Here is a 6,904-nt window from a genome sequence, read left to right as displayed (position 1 = left end):
GAGAGAGAGAGAGAGAGAGAGAGAGAGAGAGAGAGAGAGCAGGAAGCACCTACTAAGTGCTAGACCCAGCATAGGGAATGTGGGAAATCTAAAAAAAAAAAAANAAAAAAAAAAAAACAAAAAACAGGCCTTCAGCAATTGGAATTCCAGCCCTGAAAGGAGAAGAGCAATTGCATGGTCATTACAACACTGTGAGACAGAGTTGGGCAAGGTGAATAAGAGCCTCGATTCTGCTCTCTGACTCATGATTTCCTGTATGTGAAAGTATTTTCTTCTTCACTGAGAAGACTGAAGATCCAGATGTTATCCCCAATATAGCTTAGGTGGACATGACCCAACTCCCTGAGACAGAAATGCTTGACTCTGAATCTGCTTTTCAGTGATGGCATTCTGGGAAAGTTCTCAAGGCAGCAGCTTCTCACTTCCTGTTTTTCCACCCACACATAAGCATGCACACACATGCACACACAATGTATGGCTCCTTGGACTGAAATATCTGTAAATAATAGTAACAACAATAATAACTCAATGGTATCCTTAGTCATGTTTTCTCATCTCTGAATCTTCAAGCACCCATACCAACCCATCTGGAAAGTCCTTCGCAATGAGAAAGCACACACTGATATCGTCTGCCAGCCAGTGGATCAGGAGCAACACAAAAGAGCCATCAAAACCATCCCTCAGATGTCCCCAGCCCTCTTGTACCTGGTAAGAAACATATGGTTTCATTTCCAGGCAGTCCCCTCCCCACTTCCCCTACAGGCCTGGGTATTTTCCAAGATGCATGAAGACGGTTGCCTGAAGTCTGCTCATGGATGGAAATGAGTAGAGAACATGGTAGCTTTTGCTGAGTTTGGATTCTGCTGATCTCAGCAATCTGGTGATGTCCAAGATACAGTGCCCTCGGTCAGGAGGCTGGGGAGCTCCGGAATGATCATGAGCAGGCCCCCTCACCTGTGTTTGATCACATGGAAGAACTACGTTCTGATGACGTTTGTCACTTCTCTCTTATGACATTAACATGAGCAAGTCAACTATCAACAGAAAGGAAGCTCATGGCTGTGGGTTGAAAGGCGTTGTATCTGCAAGGAGCCAAGACTGCTGCCTTCCCTTCCTTCTCCAAAACTATAAGACTCCATCTCTTCTCCGGTCTCACTTTCCAGAACCTGAACCCCAGCATCACCCAGCTGGATACACAAATAACCGTCTTCGAAGTCTTGTGATTTCTCCTTGTCTTGCCAACTGAATCCGCTTCCTGTGTCCCCTAAAGCCACCAAACTCCTTGCTCACCTTCCTGGAACCTCCCACGCCCTCTCTTCCTTTGGCTCTATTCCAACGTCACTTTCTCAGAATGTGGACTAACCTCCATCCCCAATCTAAAATTGATCCCTATCCTGCCTGTCATTTTCTTTCCCTTCCCCTGATGCCAGCTATCAGAAATTTCAAATGTCTATTAATCTGTGTATTTATTTGCATATATACCTCCTTTGTTGCTAGGATGTGGACTCTAGAAGAACTTCTTTCACTCATCCCTGTATCCTTGGAGCCCAGTAAACTACCACCAACATCGAAAGGAGTCAGTAATAAGTGGTTTATGTCTGATTGATTATGATTGAGTGAGTGAGTGAGTGAGTGATGACTGACTAGAGAGAGAACATTGCCACTCTTTTGTTAACTAGAAGGACTCTTCATCCTGAATGGTCTGCAAGGTTTGAAAAGCAATGGAAAATTGTGCTGCTTTTTATAGCTAAAAGTTACAGGCACTGTGTGGAATCAGACCAGAATTAGACAGACCTCCTCTTGCTCTACACAAGCTGTGTGGCCTTTGGAAAGTGGCGTTCTTTTGATGGGAAAAAAATAATGCATGTTTGAGTTGTTGACCCACTGTTTGTGCTGACTGGCTACTTGTGGGCATATAATCTACCCTAAAGTATGGTCATTATCCCAGTGATCATACCGTTAAAGGAAACTGACTTCCCTTTTCTCAGCAGAAATTAAGTGTTCCTCAGCTAGGGGTAGAATTTCATGCCCACCTTCCCTCCACCATGCTGGAATTTTGTTTGTCTTGAGCTTGTGTAGATCTTATGCATGTTGTCAAAATTGCTATGAGTTCATACGTGCATTTGCCCTTTGGTTTCTGGAAAACACTGTTTTCTTGAAGTTATCCACCATCTCTTGTTGCTACAATATTTCTGTTCTCTCTTCCACATAGATCCCTGAGTCTTGAGGGAACAGTTGTGATATAGACATCCCATTTAGGACCGAGTGCTATGATCACATTCTCTTTTTATACAGTCCAAGATCTTAGCCAAGGGAATGGTACTACCCACAATGGGAGGATCTTTCCACTTCGTTTTAATCAAGATAATAGGCCATAGACATGCCCAAAGGTCCTTGTCTCAGGTTAGTCTAGATATTATCAAGTTGACAGTTAAAATTAGCAATATGTGGATGGGAATTTATTTAGAAGGAGGGACTATCCAGATACTTCTTTCACCATGATGCAAAGAAAGGGGATTTGGATGGGTCCAATCAGCTACATTTATTTTTTTAAAAAATCAAACAAGAAACAGGTGAGAATACCACATGAAGACACAGACAGATTGAGAGATGTCTTTACAAGGCAGGAACTTCCAGAAACCATAAAAAGCTAAGTGTCTACTCTGCCCTTCAAAGATATCATGTCCATGGAAACATCTTGCTCTTAGACTTCTGGTCTCTGGAACTATGAAATTTTTTTCTTCTTTAACCACTGTTTATGGTACTTCATCATGGCAGCCCAAAGACACTGAAGTGTCCACAGTTGTGATCCGGCATTTTGAATATCTACAGGTGGTACATGCATCTCACCTTTGCCCTACTAAGTAAGACTTTGTAACCAAGGAAACATCTTTACTTCTCAGCTTTGAAAATCTACTAAGAAAAGCTCCCAGAAAATGGTAAAGAACAAAGATTAATTGTTCCTCCACCTGCTCCCTGTATGATGCTTGTCAATCTTCGTGACCTAGTTCCCTGCTTGCATAGAATGCCTGCTGAGGTCACACTAGCAGCTACTGCCATTACCATCTCTCTTTGTTAGAGGACTGATCATCACTCAGCATCCCCTCTCCCTTCTTGTAACACCGCTGGAGTAGTCCCAGAAGGTCCCAGTTGACTGCAGAGTGAGTAGCCAGGAGTAATTTTATTTGCAGCACCAAGCATGTGGTTCGATACAGTCAACCCATAAAGATAAAGTAGCCAGAGAAGGCTAACAGACTGTGAGGTCATTTAGTAGTCAGAAAGCAGAATAGGAGTCAGCCTTCAGTAGGAGCAGAACGGAGCATCCACGCGTCCTCTGATGTGTGAGCCATCTATAGCTCCCTCCGATGTCCTGGGTGGAAGTGTCTCATCCCACAACAGCTGTCCAGGAACACCAATTCTTTTTGCCCTGTGGAGGCAGACGGAGAGTCCTGGTCCTTCCACAGAAGTCATTCATCCCATCCATATTCCTCGCTGGGAAGGAGACAGATCACAAGAAGTGTTAAGTGAAAGTCATTGGTCCTTTTTAGTTTCTCTCTCCTCCAAATCTTGCAGGCAGCAGTTGACTTAGGAAAGCATGACTATTCTACATAATAAAGTTTCCCTGGGACTTGAGTATGGATAGCAAATAAGCAAGGCCACTTGGACTCTGGACTACATCAGTTTTTATCAATCAAAAGCTGACATTTGCTCCCCACTCGTTCTTCATCTGTGCGATGCCTTGATTTTTCAGAATAAAAGTGTTCAACAAAGGTTCTATGTCCTGGGTGGTTCTCCTGTGTCCCTGAGAGAGGGAGAGAGTTGATTCTCATGACTTGTGGTAGAGAACGTTCTGTAAAATCATTGTAAGCGCTGAATGAACAAACACCAACCATTGCTCCTAGGGAAAATGTGTGTACTTCATGTGAATATATGCACACATCCACAAACTGACAGTCAGTTACATATCTATATCTTTGTAGAGAGAGACTATGGTTTGGATAAATGCCCTCCCCTCCAAAGTCCATACGTTAAAGGCATAATCCTCCAAATTGGGAGATGATACGGTAAGAGGTTAGACCTAGTGGGAGACTCCAAAGTCATTGAGGAATGATCTCAAAAGACACTGTACATTTCTACTCTCTGTCTCTCTCTGACTCTTGGCTCAGGCGGTGAGCAGTTTGCTATGGCACATGCGTGCCGCCATTGCCATCTGCACTGCTCACCAGAGGTCAAAAGCTGTGAAGGCTTCAAAATCTGGAAGTCCTATAGCCTTGAGTTAATGGAAACTTTCCTCTTTATAACTTAACGACCTCTCACATTTTATTATAGTGACATAAACGTGACTAAGACAAGTAACACACTTGTTACAACTTAACAGCCTCTTTACAACTTACCTCTTAACGTTTAATTAGAGTGACATAAACATGACTAAATCAAGCAGTGCATGCGTGCGCGATGACTAAATCAAGCAGTGCATGCGTGCGTGCATGACTCATGTGGATTGCAACCTGAAATCAAAGGAAAAACGTTCTAGTTGATTCTAGTTTCTTTGTCCTGAAAAAAGGAAACAAGGTGCAGAAATGTTAAGCAGATTTTCCTGAAACTACCCTACCTATGAGCGTCTAGTTTGGCACTCAAACCCCATCCTCTGAGCTCAGTGCATAAGCTTCTAGCACTGTGCTGAGCAAGCCCTTTCCTCATTCTCTGGCCATCTCTGAAACTACAGGGAAGCAGAGCTTTGTTCAAACTCAGTGGAGATGGGAACTCTAGGAAATCTGTTCTGTGCACATACATAAACATGCAGGGAAGCAGGATTGCATGTAAATTACAGCTAGAAGGTCGATTCACAAATATAGACCCCGTGAATAATGAGAACCAATGCCATATCACAGCAGCACACCTAAGTATTCACAAGCCTGACGTAAGATTAGAGATAGCCCCACCCACTGTTGTATGGTTTACAGTGACATCCTGAGACAAGGAGCATATTTCTTTGCCCACTTCATCAGGTCTGACCCTGTGCTTCACTTTCCTCGGTAAAATGCAAATGCCAGAAATGAATGCCACCTCCGAAAGAATTTCTAGGACCATCTTGTGGGTATATACACATTTTTGTTCTTTCTCCTCTGTCACAAGAACAGCATGTCCCAAATATGGTTTTCCTACCATATGGACCCTGTGGAAGTTAATCTTCATCGTCAACTTGAATGCATTTAGAATTACCATGGAAACACATCTCTGGATGTACCTTTGAGGTCTGTTTCCAGAAAAGTTTAAGTGAGCATGAAAAGGCCACCATGAGTGTGGGCCACACCATCCCCTGGCCTAGGGTCCTAGACGGAATCCAAAGGAGAAAATGAATTCAGCTACAGCATCTCTCTCAACTTCCTGACGTTGGATGTGATGTGACCAGTTAGTTATTTTGTGCTTCTGTAATCATTCCTTCAAAACCAAGATGGACTCTGAGCCAAGTTAACCCTTCATTCCTTTCTTAAGTTACTTTTGTGAAGCATTGGTCACAAAAATAATAGATGATTGATAGATGATAAATAGATAAAAGATGATAGGTAGATAGATAGATAGATAGATAGATAGATAGATAGATAGATAGATAGATAGACACATAGACACATAGACACATAGACACATAGACACATAGATACTTGATAGATATATACATGATAGATGATAGATAAATAGATAAAAGATAGATGGTAGATAGATAGTTGGTATATATACATGATAGATTAGAGAGAGAGAGAGAGAGAGAGAGAGAGAGAGAGAGAGAGAGAGAGAGAGAGAGATAGCAGAAAATATGTACCAGGAGTGGGGATGATGTCATGATAAATCTGACCATGTGCTTTAAGCCTTTCATAAGCCTTTGCAACTGATTTGTAGAAGGGATAAGACTTGCTTTGGGAAGAGTTTACCTAATGACTAAGTGGGAGTTTGGAAGACCAGAACATCTAAAGGCCCAGCACATGAGGTTTCAGAGGAAAACAAGGATTCTTTTGGGAGCAGAGCTAAAAACCATTTGTATTACATTCTGGTAAATAATCTTCCCATGCACTGAGAACCTGAGTGAGGGAGGAATTTAAACGTAATGGATTAATTTGTTTGGAACATGAAATTTCAGGACATGGGAACATCCGTGGTCTCTGCTCACTATTGATACCCAGGTCTACAGTGAGGGAGAGCAACAAATGAACAGAAAGATGGGGGAGATTGTAAAGTCTGGTGAGGGAAAGGAGGAGGTTAAAATTGCAGACAAGATATCTGAGAGCAGCGGCGATTAAAGAGATAAACACCATGAAAAGGAAACCTAGCGCTCTACACTGGAAAAGGGGCTAAGGCCAAGACCCCACCTATCAAACCCCAGATCTTCCAAACTCACTTGAGAGGAAACAACCTGAACTGAGAATGCCACTGAGGGGTCCCCAAAGCATCCACAGGGGGTTGGAGGCAGAGACCAATGCAGGTATAGACCAAGAAGAGCTACTCTGGCTGGCAGTAGAACTTGGCAGCATTATCCACATTATGCTGTTTTTGTGGATACACAAAGTGAAAAACTGAGGAGTTCTTAATTCTTCCAATACCGGACAACATGTGACAGAGTTGGGCTCCCTTCAAGGAATCCCTGAGAATCCACTGAGAGAAGCTGTGTAAATAGATCCTAAGTTTCATTAGAGACTTCATTATGTTCGAAATGTCAGGACCATGTAGGAAGACACACATCTTTGATCTGGATCTTGAGGCTAGAGGACACGAGCCTTTAAGATTAAAAATTCAGGTGACAGCAGATGCTGGCAAGGTTGTGGAGAAAGAGGAACACTCCTCCATTGCTGGTGGGATTGCAAGCTTGTACAACCACTCTGGAGATCAGTCTGGCGGTTCCTCAGAAAAT

The sequence above is a fragment of the Mus pahari genome, chromosome 17 (genome assembly GCF_900095145.1).
Source record: "Mus pahari chromosome 17, PAHARI_EIJ_v1.1, whole genome shotgun sequence".
Taxonomy (NCBI): domain Eukaryota; kingdom Metazoa; phylum Chordata; class Mammalia; order Rodentia; family Muridae; genus Mus; species Mus pahari.
This window is presented reverse-complemented; position numbering follows the sequence as displayed.